Genomic DNA, 14,406 nt, shown 5'->3' on the forward strand with positions numbered 1-14,406 from the left:
AGAATCTATCTAGTCTAATGTGATTCTAAACTGGAATTACCTTTATAATAATCCTAATAAATGGTCATCCAGCCTTCATTTGAAGAAACTAGCAAAGAACTTCCTGCTTCCCAAGACAACTCATTCCATTTCTGGACAGTTCTAAGTGTTAGGAAGTTTTTTTTTTCTTTATATTTAAATATATCTCTCTATAACTTGCATCCACTGTTCCTACTTCTGTTCTCTGGGATCAAGTTCAGGCTCCCTTCCATATACAGTGATTTGAAGAAGATGGCTATCAGATCTCTTCCTGTCTTCTCTTCTCCAGGATAATCTCCTGGTTGCCCATCCATCCATGTTTGACATGGTCTCAAATTCCTTCAACAACCTGGTTACCCTCCTTGTAATGTGCTTCAGATATCAGTGCCTTTCCTTAAATGTGACATCCAGAATTGAACACAATACTATGGCTGAGTTCTGACAAGGACAGAATAAAGGGTTACTCTCATGCCCTTTGTCCTGGATATCAAGCCTTTCTGAGTGCAGCCTAAGATAATCTGTGTTTTGAGGGCTCCTGTTTCATATTGCTAGACCAGATTGAGTTTGCATTCCACTAAGACCCCAAGGTAATTTTCCTACAAGCTGTTGTCTTGCTTGTTGTATGCCCCAACCAATGGACTTCTAAACTGAACTTTGACTGTGAGTGTAGGAATTTACACAAAGTTCACCTTATTCAATTTGGTTCATTGTCAAGATTTTGGGGATTTCTTGACTTTGGCATCCAGTATTATAGTTATTCTTCCCGGCTTTCTGTCATCTGGAAATTTGACAAATGTGATCTTTGTGCTTTTATCCAAGCCATTGATAAAAATGTTGAACATTTCAAAGCCAAAGACAGATTCCTGGAACACTCCTCAGAGACCTCCCTCTAAGTTGACATCAGTCCACTAATGACTACCATTTGTATAAGATCATTTAGTCAATACTGAATCAGCCTAACTGTCCTATAATCTAGTCCACGTCTCTCCTTCTTGTCCCCAAGGACAGTATAAGACTGTCAAATGCTAGTAGCACTATTTTTTAGTAAATGAGATGAGGTCAGACTGGCATCATTTGTCCTTGATAAAAAGTTATATTAACTTTACCCAATCACCATTTTCTTTTCTAAATGCTCACAAACCATTCTTTTAACAGCGTATTCTAATTTTTCTCCAGGAATTAAAAGTTAAACTCAAACTTGTTTATAGTTTATAGCTTTTTCCTTATTCCTTCTTTTAAAAATCAGAGCAACATTTGCTTTTTTTAGTCCTGTGACAACTCTACTGTTTCCCCACAATCTTTCCAAGATTACTGATAGTGGTTCAAGAATCTGTTTGCCCATCCTTTCAATATCCTTAAGCATAGTTTATCCAGGGCTGAAGTTGAACTTACTAAAAGTAGCCATGTAGCCCCCAGTAGTGAGAGTGGGCATAGCCAGGTATTCCTTTATTATCTACTCACTTATCTTGGGTTTAAACTGCCTACAACAAAAATATTCAATCCTTCCAACTATGAAGACAATTCTCCTTTATAGAGAAAATAGAAGCAAAATGTAATTGCTTTGTCTCCTTTATTACTGCTTACTGAAGTTCAATTTGCTGTTGTATCCCTGTTATAATCTTTTTCTTCTCCTTCAAAAGCTTTTTAGAAGCAATTTTTATTTTTCTTAGAATTTATCACCAGCCTCAGTTCATCTGAGTTGTACTCCATCTAACAGTGTTTTTTACAGGTCTGTGTAACTCTTTTGTCTCCTTCCTATATCATGGATTCTTGTTTCTATCTGATACCCTCATCTTTTTAAAATCTAAGATGTTTTCAAAAGCTTCCTAATTGTGTGACTCTGGGCAAGACATTTAACCCTGATTGCCCAGCCATTGCTGCTCTTCTCTTAGAATTGATCCTACAACAGAAGAATTGTTTTTAAATCTAGATTGATGAGTTCTCAATGCCTCCACATCAATTTCTTTAGAATAGTTTCCTCTTATTCATTGGAGTTCTTTCTAGTGACATCTTCAGAGTTTCAGTTTTGAGGAATTCTCATCAATTTAATAATTCAATTCAACAAACATTTATTTAAATGCCTACTAAAATCAAGCAATTGTTCAAGGGATGTATGAATGAAAAAGCACATATTGAGCTCTTACTGTTTACAAAGCACTATGCTAAGCAGAAAGATACAAATAAAGCAAGTGGCCACTACCCCCTAAGGAGCTCACATACTTCCACATATGATCTGTAAATAAAAGGGCAATACTAGACACTTAGAAAAGGGAGAGAGCACCATTGCCTGGGGGGATCAGAAGAGCGTTCATGAAGAAGTGCCATTTTTGATCAAGTACTTCTGCAAACATTGTCTGTTCTGTTGAAAACCACAGATTCCTTACCTGAAACTTAAAAAAAAAGAGTTAGCCTTTGTTTTTACAGGAAAACAGATATAGTTATCTGAGCATTCTATAAGATGACTATTGCTGTACATATTTAGAAATGGTACATGTGGATGGTTTTCTGAGCTTCCTCTTGGCTGAAAGAAGTCACCTCCTCCATGAAGTCTCCGTCTTTAAAGAGCCCATCCCTGATCTTTTTTTTTGTTGTTGTTGTTCTATTGCCTTATCCTGTACATTTGTGGGAATCCAAGCTATCCTTTTCCAGATCTGTTTTGAAACCTACTTTCCTAAAACCTAAGATTCCTATTAAACTATAACCAGATTTTCTCTATCACGAATTCCAGGATGCTGTGATCACTTCCCCTCAAAGCTCCCAGCACAAGTATTTAAAAAAAAAACTAGTCCATCTTTATTGGTAAGAATCAAGTCCAGAATAACCTCAGTGTTGCTTCCTTGACATTTTGAAGAATGAAATTACCATTAAGGCAAGTCAAGATCTGTTCTGCTTTTGCCAGAAAGAGCACTACAAGGGATATCTAGCCAGTTGAAGTCTCTGTGCCAGTTTCAATTCACAAGCTCATCTTTTTTTTCCCCTTTTTCTGGCTTGGTGGTCTTTTGGACATCTCTTACAATATCGCTTCTATTTCTCCATCCATGAGTCATTAGCCAAATATATTCCACCATGTTTTCCTCTTTCAATATTGCTCAATATGAGCAAACCCTTTTAATATATCATGCAAGTCTGCCCCCATTTACCTTTTATATTGCTTTTGGCTATCATATATATTTTCTTAGCAATATTCCAGTGATGAGTCCCATATCTCCAAATATTAGTGGTGGAATTTGCCTCCTGGTATTAAGATTTCTTGTTCACTTTAGTATTCTTCCTACTTGGTAAATTTATGTATAAGCATCTGAGGACTGGGTTTCATTCTCAGATTCGTTCTGGGATAGTATATGCTATAAATTAACTGGGCCTCTCTCCATTACTTATCTTTCTCTGTTGTAGCTACTACTATCTATGGGAATGGCTTGGCATGTATTTTGAAGTATTTATTGATGTTTTTTTTTTCTTCTAGTCTCCCTTTAAATTTTAGAAAATTCTGGACAAGACTTATAAATCTTCAAACAAGTGCATTTTTTACAAGCTCTCATCCCCGAACAAATGTCCATTTTATCTTGATTCCAAAACCTAAATTCCAGTTTCAGACACTATGTTCTTTATTTTTTAATTATCATGTAAAACATACTTCTATACTGGTCATTGTTGTAAAAGCACACTCATACAAAACCAAAACCCCAAAATAAAACCATACACTGATGTGAAAGAGAGTATATTATGCTTTGATCTGCATCTATCCAACTCTAACAATTCTTTCTCTGGGGATGAATAGTATTCCCCATCATGTCTTTCAGAATTATCCCAGATCATTGGATTGCTGAGAATAGCCACAGTTTCATAGTTAAACATCATTATCATTACCATATACAATGTTCTCCCAGTTGTGCTTATTTCACTCTGCATCAGTTCATGCAGAACTTTCCAGCTTTTTCTCATTTCTTATAGCACAATAGTATTCCATCACCAATATATATACCATAATTTGTTCAGTGATTCATCAATTGGTTAACATCCTCTCAATTGCCAATTCTTTGCCACTACAAAAAGAGCTGCTATCAATATTTTTTTTACAAATAGGTCCTTTCCTCTTTTTTTATTATATCTTTGGGATATGAATGCAATAGTGGCATTACAGATTCAGAGAATATGCCATTTTATAGCCCTTTGAAAATAGTTCCAAATTGACCTCCAGTATGATTGATTCAGTTCACAATTCCACCAATAATGTACTAATGTCCCAATTTTGCCATATCCCCTTCAACATTTATCACTTTCCTTTGTTGTCAACAATTTGATAAGTGTGAGGTGGTACCTCAGTTGTTTTAACTTGCATTTCTCTAATCAAGAGTGATTTAGAACATTTTTTCATATGATTATTGATACCTTTGATTTCTTCATCTGAAAATTGCTTATTCATATCCTTTGACCATTACTCATTTGGGGAATGGCTTATATTTGTATAAATTTGACTTGGTTCTATATGGATTTGAGAAATTAGACCTTTATCAGAGAAATTTGTTATAAATGTTTTTCCCATTTTGTTGTTTAACTTCTAATATTCATTACATTAGTTTTGTTTGTATAAAAGTTTTAAAAATTCATTATAATCAATATTATTCATTTTACATTTTATAGTGTTCTTTATCCCTTGTTTATTCATAAATGATTCTCTTCTCCACAGATCTTCCAGGTAAACTATTCTATGTTCCCCTAATTTACTTATGGCATAATTCTTTATATCTAAATCATACAGATATTTTACCTTATATTGGTACAGGGTGTGAGATATTGGCCTATACCTAGTTTCTACATACTGTTTTCCAATTTCCCCAGCAGTTTTTATTAAATAGTGTAATAAAATATGTAAACTGACTGGAAACTGTTACTGCTTGAAATGGAAAAGGTAAACTGAGGGGAACCTATTTCTAATAGTGAATTCTTATCCCAAAAGCTGTGGTCTTTAGGTTTATCAAATACTTTGTTGCTAAGGTTATTTATCCCTATATATTGTGTATCTAATCTTTTCCATTGATCTACCATTCTATTTCTTAGCCAGCACCAGCCTGTTTTGATGATTACTGCTTGAGAGCTAGTACTGCTGGGCTACCTTTCTTCACATTTTTTTTCATTAATTCCTTTGTTAGTCTGGATCTATAGTTCTTCCAGATGAATTTTTTAATTATTTTTTTAGTTCTATTAAGTATTATTTGGTAGTTTGATCAGTTTGGCACTGAATAAGCAAATTAATTTAGGTAGAATTGTCATTTATTATATTAGCTTGGCTTACATGTGAGTAATTAATATTTTCCAATTGTTTAGGTCTGACTTTATTTGTATGGAAATGTTTTGGTATTGTGTTCATATAATTCCTAGGCTTGTCTTGGCAAATAGATTACCAGAGTTCTATTGTCTAGAGTTCTATCTCTTGCTGCTGAATTTTGTTGGTAATATACAGAAAGGTTGAGGATTTATGTGGATTTATTTTGAATCCTGCAACAGTACTATAGTTATTAATTATTTCAAATAGTTATTCAATTTATTCTCTAGGATTCTCTAAGTATATCATCATATCATCTTCAAAGAGTGATAGTTTAGTTTCCTCATTGCCTACTTTAATTCCTTCAATTTCTTTTTCTTTTCTTATTGACAAAGCTAGCATTTCTAATGCAATATTAAACAATAGTGATAATGGGCATCCTTGCTTCACTCCTGATGTTATGGGGAATGCGTCTAACTTATCCACATTGGAAATTATATTTACTGATGGTTCTAAGTAAAAGAACTATGTCTTTAACTAGTTATTACTTCCCAAATCTTTCATTCTCGTCTAAAGCTTCTACCTTGAATTGTCAATGATGTGTAAACACCATTGTGTTGGACAATCTCAAAGGATTCCCCATCTCTTCCTAGATATGCATTCTGCAAATGTAGCATGCCAAGTCAACCAATGGCTACCTTGGTATCCCTCATAAAAAAATCACCAACCACCATGACCACCATTATTTCTTCTTTTTTTACCTTTCTGGGTATTCTCTCTCTCTTGATGAGAGCTATTAACCCAAATAATTATTCCCTAGAGCAGAAATGTTTTCCATTTGAGAGGTTTCACCACACCATCTATAGGAAGAGCCTCACATGTATTACTAAAATGCAAATATTCAATGATACTTCTCTGTCTACCTCACACTTTTCTAAACTTCAATTTCTTGACACTTGTTAGAGTTCTCCTCTAACACTTCAAATCATTTCCTTTCTCTGTTTTTATTGTGAAGCTCTTTTCCCACTCTTATCTCACCCAACAATATGGTGAGCTCCGCTGAAGATCATGTACTGAAATTTTCTATCTTTCTTATTCTCTCAGCATATAATAGAGGTAGTTCCAAATGTAACAGGATAAATAAGTGATTTTTTTAAAATTAAGAAGTGATGTCTCTTTAATGTTTTGTTCCATGACTCTTCTCACATTGAAGTAATTCTGGGGAGGTCAGAGACTCTGACAAGACTACAAAAAAGTGAGTAATGATGATGATGAGTCCTCTTGTGCTGTCCTAAGGTGGTCATCTGTTGAATTGATATGAACAAAAGTGAGATAATGCTTCTTGGAATATATATGTATAGACATAGATTCTTCCAAGAAACAACATATCTGACAATCACTGTTCACTTCTTTTGATATACATGAGGACAATAATACTACAAAAAAGAAATGAGGACACTTCTAAGCAAGAAACTAAAGAAGCATTAGGGTGCAATTTTGACTAGTGCTGCCATTTCACAGTAGGCAACATCTGGTAAAGAACATGTTGCTTGTATAGCAGCTGCATGGCTCGGTGGATTGAGAGCCAGGCCTACAGATGAGAAGTCCTGGGTTCAAATATGGCCTCAGACACTTCCTAGCTATGTAATGTTGGGCAAGTCATCTAATCCCTGTTGGCTAGCCCTTAACACTCTTCTGTCTTGGAACTAATACATAATATTGATTCTGAGAAGGTAAGAAAAAATTTTTAACACTATGTGAGGATAAGGCTTTAACTTCTAGACCTTTTCTTGGCCATAATTTTAAGGAATGTAACTCTTACATTTCTAGAACTCCTGCCCTGAGGTCTTCCTGATAGAATTGATGAGGCCTCCAGGACAGGACCCCACTGTTTCAGACTAATCCTTGCCAAGCTTCACATTATTCCTTAGTCATCTTTTTTATTATTTCCTTTGCTATTGTGGGCAATCTCAAAACCCTTACATAATAAAATCAATACTTCCATCAATTTTGGAAAGATATGGCAGTCTATCCCCATATGACTCTAGTCATTATCCTGTTAACTTTCCAAACCAAAACATTGATCTACCTTCAGCTACTACTCCCTCATATGTTTTGTTTACACACACAAAATGGAAGTTTTTGAAGGCAGAGACTACCTCCCTTTTTGTATTTGTATCCATAAGTCTTAGTATAATGCCTGCCACATTAATAAATGAGACAGCCAGGTAGTGTATATAGAGCTGAGCCTAGAATCAGAAAAACCTGAGTTCAAATCCATCTTCAGACACTACTAGCCTTTTGATCCTGGGCAAATTATTTAATTTCTGTCTGCCTCAGTTTCTTCAACTGTAAGGATAAGAATGGTACTTACCTCCCAAGTTTGTTGAGAGAATCAAATGAGATAATATTTGTAAGGCACTTAACACAGTCTCACACATAGTAGATGCTCAATAAATGCTTGTTTCCTTCCTTTCTTATTTATTTATATAGAGATGATGCCATTTTGGCTAAGGATGGGATATATTTAATGAGGGCCAGAAATATCATAATTACCTTGAGTTTTACAAAAATGATCAAGGTTATAAAATGAAAATGGAGAAGGAGGGGGGAAACTATCTAAATATCTCTATCAAGACATATAACTCAGAAGATAATAGAGACAGTATAAGAAGAAGAATATGAAGAGAAAGACCCAATTATTCATGGGAAATGATGAGAGTAACTATAGGTATCCCTTCCATACTGCAGCCTTTCCCATTGTGGTTTCAATATATCATGGGTCAGCATAAGAAATTAAGTGGGAAAGCTGGAAGAGTTTGCAGACATTACAGACAAAACACTAAAGACAGCAGATGACACAGAAAAAGCTCAGAAACTCATAAATGCATAAAATATAGCCTACGATCAAATACTTAACCTAAATTTTACAACAAGGTACTATAAACACCCTATGAAAGAAGAAGAAAAGAATCAGACTTCTTCTTTGGCCCAAAGGGAGGGCCAAAACATTTTATGTGGATTTGCAAATCACAGAGGCACTGTGGCCCTAGCCCCCATAATGTGGAAAGGATACCTATATTATTCACCAATAAAACCTATGTATTCAGCCATTTATATGTAAATTGTAGAAAGTGTAAACTGGTTAAACTAGTGATCTTAATACAACAAAACAAATCCAGCTAAGCAGGCATCACTGAGCTTAGGCAGAATGGGACTTAAAATTAGCTCATGTCTGTGGAAGACTATATATGAATGTATTTCAAAATAACACGTAAGACAGTGGATTAGCAATAGATGTTTCCAAGGTATATTATGTAGAGAAATCTAGAAATAAGAGTAGAGAAAGAAGGTAGAGAACATTTGGATGAGGACAAATGGAAGGAGAAACAGAAGTATCATTATAGTAGGAATATACAAAAGATCACAAAGTATGAAGGAGAAAACAGATAAGTTTGGAAACAAATCTGAAATGGACACATAATGGCTGACTTCAGCTATCTAGACATCCCTTAGAGCATTCTGTCTGCCAAAAGGAAAACAGCTGATAAATTCTTGGCTTGCCTTGACAATAATTTCATTCTTCAAAAGGTAGAAAATTCAGCAACAAAAGGAATTGCTATTCTGGACTCTGACCAAAAAGGGAGGTTTGGTTAATGAATCAGAAAGAAAGAAAAATTTGTGAGAAAGTCACTCTGTCTTAGAGTTCCTAATAAAGGAGAAGAAAGCTGAACATGTAATAATGAGTCATGGATTTTTTGAAATTTAAGATTAAGAATTCAGAGAAAGAATAGTGGGATCTCATATCTCACAGTCTACTATTCAATACGGCAAATGGGATAGGAAACTCTCAGAAATGAAATTATGAAGATAAAAACAAACAAAAATGCTGTTTGTGAGCAAGAAAAGTTGGAGCTGTATAAAGAAATCACTGTGTATTCCCAAAGATTTCATCAATCCCATCAGATTAAAAAAAAAAGATACAGAAAATAGGAAGAAGTAGGATAGTTAGTTAGCATAGTGGATAGAGCACCCAGTTTAGAAGTGGGAAGACCTGAGTTCAAATCTGATCTTAGACACTTCCTAACTGTGTAACCTAAAGCAAATCACTTAAGCTAAATTGCCTACCCCTTACAGCTCTTCTGCCTTAATACAGATTCTAAGACAGGGGGTAAGGATTGTTTTAATAGGTAGAAGCAAAGGTAGATGACTATGGAAAAATACACAAGTGTAGCATGGTCTGTTAAAAATAATATAAGAAGTAATTAAAACTCAAGTGAAATCAATTTAGTGCTGAATTCTAAGATTAACAAAGAAGGCTTTTTTTTTCCAGCTATGTGGGAAGCAGAAGAAACACCTAGTAAAGGGCAGACACCATATAAGGACATAGGAAGAGGCAACAAAAGATTGCAGAAGAATAAATGGTGAATGGACTTTCTTGTAAAGAAAGAGAAGGAAGTCAGCCAACTATAGGCCAGTAGACTTTAATTCCACTCTGGCAAAATTTAAGAATATGTCATTTAAATTAAAGTTTGTGACCAATTAGGAAAAGAAGGGATTATGACTAAAAATCCAGCGTGGCTTCATCAAAAACAAGTCACCACAGATTAGTCTTGGTTCATTTTTGACAAGTTTATTATATTGACAAATGAGAGAAAAGTTGTAGACAATAGACACGATGAACCTAGATTTTTAGCAAACTATTTGACAAAGTCTCTCATGTTATCCTTGTAGATAAGAGGAAAAGATGTGAGCTAGTACAGTTAGGTGTTAGAGGGAAAATGGAACAGATTTGAAATTAATTGAGCAGATCCCAGGGCTTTATACAATTTTAGACTAGTTGTGAAATGCATTAATTAAAGAGAGCATTGTGTAGTAGATAAAGCAATGCACTCAGCATTAGGAAGACCAGTCTTCAATTCCTGATTCAGATACCCACTAGCTATGTGACTTTAGGCATTTCATTGGACCTTCCTAGGCCTCATTTGAGCAAAAACTCATCTAAAAAATGAGGTGGTTGAATTAAATGACCTCTAAGGTCTCTTCTAACTTGACATCTATTTGATTGCATGAGTTTCCAAGGTCTTTAATTGAAAGCCCCAGAGATCTCTCCTTGTTATATTGTGCTTAATACTATTATCAATGACTTGAATGAAAGCATTTATAGCATTTGTATCAGACTTTTAGATGACATAAAGCTAGAAATTGTAGTTTACAAATTAGTTGGCAACCAGGATCCAAAAAGATTTTAGCATATTATAATGACAGGCTATATATAATAAAATAAAAATTGATACAGATCAATGTTAAAGTAGCGTGCTTCAGGTTTACAAGTTTGAGACTTGAAAATCAAAGCTAGATAATTCTTGTGGAAAATTGGCAGGATTTCAAGATAAATATAATTCAACAATTTCATATAGTAACCAGAAAAATGTGATCTTAATTATGACTATAATACTGCCCAGTAGGAAGAAATGACTCTAGTTAGCCCAGTGATGGCAAATTCCAATTGAAACAGGGTTACTAAGTCAAATACAAGGATCCTTGCAGCCCACATATTGACTTAGAAAAACATATATTAACATGATCCATGTTCTATTGTATTTTTATTTATTTCATTAAATATTTCCCAATTATATTTTTTCAAAATTGTTTTAATTTGAAAAAATTTATTTAAGTAATTAATTTAGAGTATTTTTCCATGGTTACATGATTCATGTTTTTTCCCTCTCCTCCACCCACCACCCTCCCATAGCCAAAGAGCAGTTCCACTAGGTTTTGCATGTGTCATTGATCAAGATCTATTTCCATATTATTAATATTTGCATTAGGGTGATCGTTTAGAGTCTATATCCCCAATCATATCTCCATCAACCCATGTGATCAAGCAGTTGTTTTTCTTCTGGGTTTCTACTCCCACAGTTCTTTCTCTGGATGCATATAGAGTTCTTTTTCTTAAGTCCCTCAGAATTTTCCTGGATCTTTGCATTGCTGCTAATAGAGAAGTCTATTACATTTCATTGTTCCACAGTTTATCAGTCTCTGTGCATAAGGTTCTCCTGGTTCTGCTCCTTTCACTCTGCATCAATTCCTGGAGGTCGTTCCAGGACACATGGAATTCTTCCACTTCATTATTCCTTTGAGCACAATAGTATTCCATCACCAACATATACCACAATTTGTTCAGCCATTCCCCAAGTGAAGGGTATCTCCTCATTTTCCAATTTTTTACCCCATAAAGAGCACAGTTATCAATACTTTTGTACATGTCTTTTTCCTTATTATTTCTTTGGGGCACAAACCCAGCAGAGGTATGGCTGGATCAAAAGACAGTCTTTTAGTGCCCTTTGGGCATAGTTCCAAATTGCCCTCCAGAATGGTTGGATCAATTCACAACTCCACCAGCAGTGCATTAATGTCCCAACTCGGCCACATCCCCTCCAGCCTTCATTACTTTCCTTTGCTGTCATGTTAGCCAATCTGCTAGGTGTTAGGTGATGCCTCAGAGTTGTTTTGATTTGCATCTCTCTGATTATAAGAGATTTAGAACACTTCTTCATAAGCTTATTGATAGTTTTGATTTCTTTATCTGAAAATTGCCTATTTGTGTCCCTTACTCATTTATCAATTGGAGAATATCTTGATTTTTTGTTCAATTAATTTAGCTCCTTATAAATTTGAGTAATTAGACCTTTGTCAGAGGTTTTTGTTATGAAGATTTTTCCCCAATTTGTTGCTTCCCTTCTAATTTTGATTGCATTGGTTTGTACAAAAGCTTTTTAATTTAATGTAATCAAAATTATTTATTTTACATTTATAATATTTTCTAACCCTTGCTTGGTCTTAAAATCTTTCCTTTCCCATAGCTCAGAGAGGTAAACTAATCTATGTTCACCTAATTTACTTATAGTTTCCTTCTTTATATCCTAATTCTATTTTAATTTAGATTGGCTACACTAAAGGGTGTTATATTGCAACCAACAGGAGTTATATATGGAAGAGTACATAGTTTGGGCCACAGTTTATGAAGAACATTGACAAACTGCTGCATGTCCAGAGGAGGATGACCAGGAAAGAAAAAGGAATGAAACCATGTTTCATGAGGATCAGTTGAAGGCATTGTAAAAGTGGAGCATGGGGAAGGCCTAATTCTGTAGGGATATGCTAGCCATATTTATATACTAAAGGCCTGACATATATATCTTGTCTTTGTCAATGGTTTGGATAAAGCTGTTTATGGTATCCTTATCAAATCTGTAGAAGACACAAAGTTAGAAAGGATTGGTAATACCCTAGATGACATCATCACCACCAAAAAAAAAATGTCTAGACAGGCTCAAACATTGGGTTGAGTCTTAAAAGATGACTTTTAATAGGAATAAATGTAAAGTTTAGGCAGCTAGATGGCATAGAAGATGGAGGAATGGATCTGAAATCAGGAACATCTGAATTCAAATCTGCTGGCAGATGTTATTAGCTGTGTGGGCTTGGTCTAATAGCCTAACTTCTATCTACCTGCCTCAGTTTCCTCATCTGTAAAATGGATGGCATAATAGTACCTACTTTTCAGGATCATTGCAAAGATAAAAAGGTAATATTTTCAAGGCACATTACAAGTCTTAAAGTGTTATATAAATGCTTGCTATTATTTCCCCCAAATCAACTTAACAAGTTCAAAATGGGGAAAGCACATTTAGATATTTGATTATTAGAAAAAAGTATTGGAGTATTGCAAGTTTGATATGACATAATAGCCCCAAAATGTCATTTAACAGCAATAAATCATCCAAGGAAATCTTCAAGTCATAATACTGTTCTGCTCTGCCCTGGTCAACCCATATCTGAAATATTATGTTTTGTTTGTGGCACCACATTTTAGAAAAAATATTGATGAGCTAGAGAATACCTAGAGGAGAGAAATCAGAATAATGAAGAGCCTTGAGCCTAGGCCAGAAGCACATCACTTGAAACTGGGGGGGATATTTGGCTTAGGGAAACGAAGGTTCCGGGGAGGGCCATGATAGTCTTCCTCAAGTACTTGAAAAGCTGCCATGTAAAAAAAATCTTTGACTATTCCATTTGGTTCCAAGAACCAATGGGTAAATAAGATTTTCAAAGAGGCAAATATAGGTTTTCCATAATGAAAAAACTTCCTAACAATTAAAATTATCTCAAAGTGACAAAGGCCCTGTCAGGAGGTAGTGGGTTTCCTAGAGGTGAGGTGATCAATCAAAGACTAGGTGGTCATTCATCAAATGTGTAGTAGCTGGGATCCTTTGGGGAATATAGAGTATGCTAGATCAGAGGTTCTTAAGCTGGGGATCTTTGAACTGTTTTTTTTTTAATGTTTTAGGAACTGGATTTTAATATAATTGGTTTTCACCATAACCTTATGCATTTTATTTTATGCATTTAAAAACAGAACTCTGATCAGAGGTTCATAAGTTTTAACAGTATGCTAAAGTAGGCCATGAGGCACAAAAAGAGATTAAGAACCTTTGGTCTAGAAGGTGTTTCCCAAAACTGAAATGACTTGATTTGAAGGTTAGGGTTAGGGTTAGATTTATTCTGCTTGGCCTCAGATGACAAAACTAGTGGCGATGGACAGAAATTTCCCCCCAGAGTCAAATTTTTAAAAACACTTTTAAATTAAAAAAATTTAAATATATGTTATATGAGTGTATAAATTCCTAATAATTAGAGCTATCCAAAGTGTCATGGGTCATCTCAGGTTCACTTCACTGGGTGTCTCTAAACGGAAGCTAAAAGACTATAGAAGATGTTTTAGGAATGGAGATTCTTGTTCAGACATGAGTTGGGCTGATATCTTTCCAGTTCCTAAGAGGGTCTGACCAAAAAACTGATGGATAGATATAGGAATCTCACAGATCAACTTGGATTTTTAAAAAACATATGTCTAGTAGGAGGAATCTAGGTAGCTTAGAGCATTCAGAGCCAAGTCTAGATATGAGAATTCCTGGGTATAAACCTGACCTCAGATACTTCCTAGCTGTGTGACCCTGAGCAAGTCACTTAACTCCAACTGCTAATCCTTACTGCTCTTTTTGTCTTAGAACCTATACACAGTATTGATTCTAAAACAGAAGGCAAAGGTTAAAAAAAAA

This window comes from Monodelphis domestica, chromosome 4 (assembly GCF_027887165.1).
Source record: "Monodelphis domestica isolate mMonDom1 chromosome 4, mMonDom1.pri, whole genome shotgun sequence".
Classification (NCBI taxonomy): Eukaryota; Metazoa; Chordata; class Mammalia; order Didelphimorphia; family Didelphidae; genus Monodelphis; species Monodelphis domestica.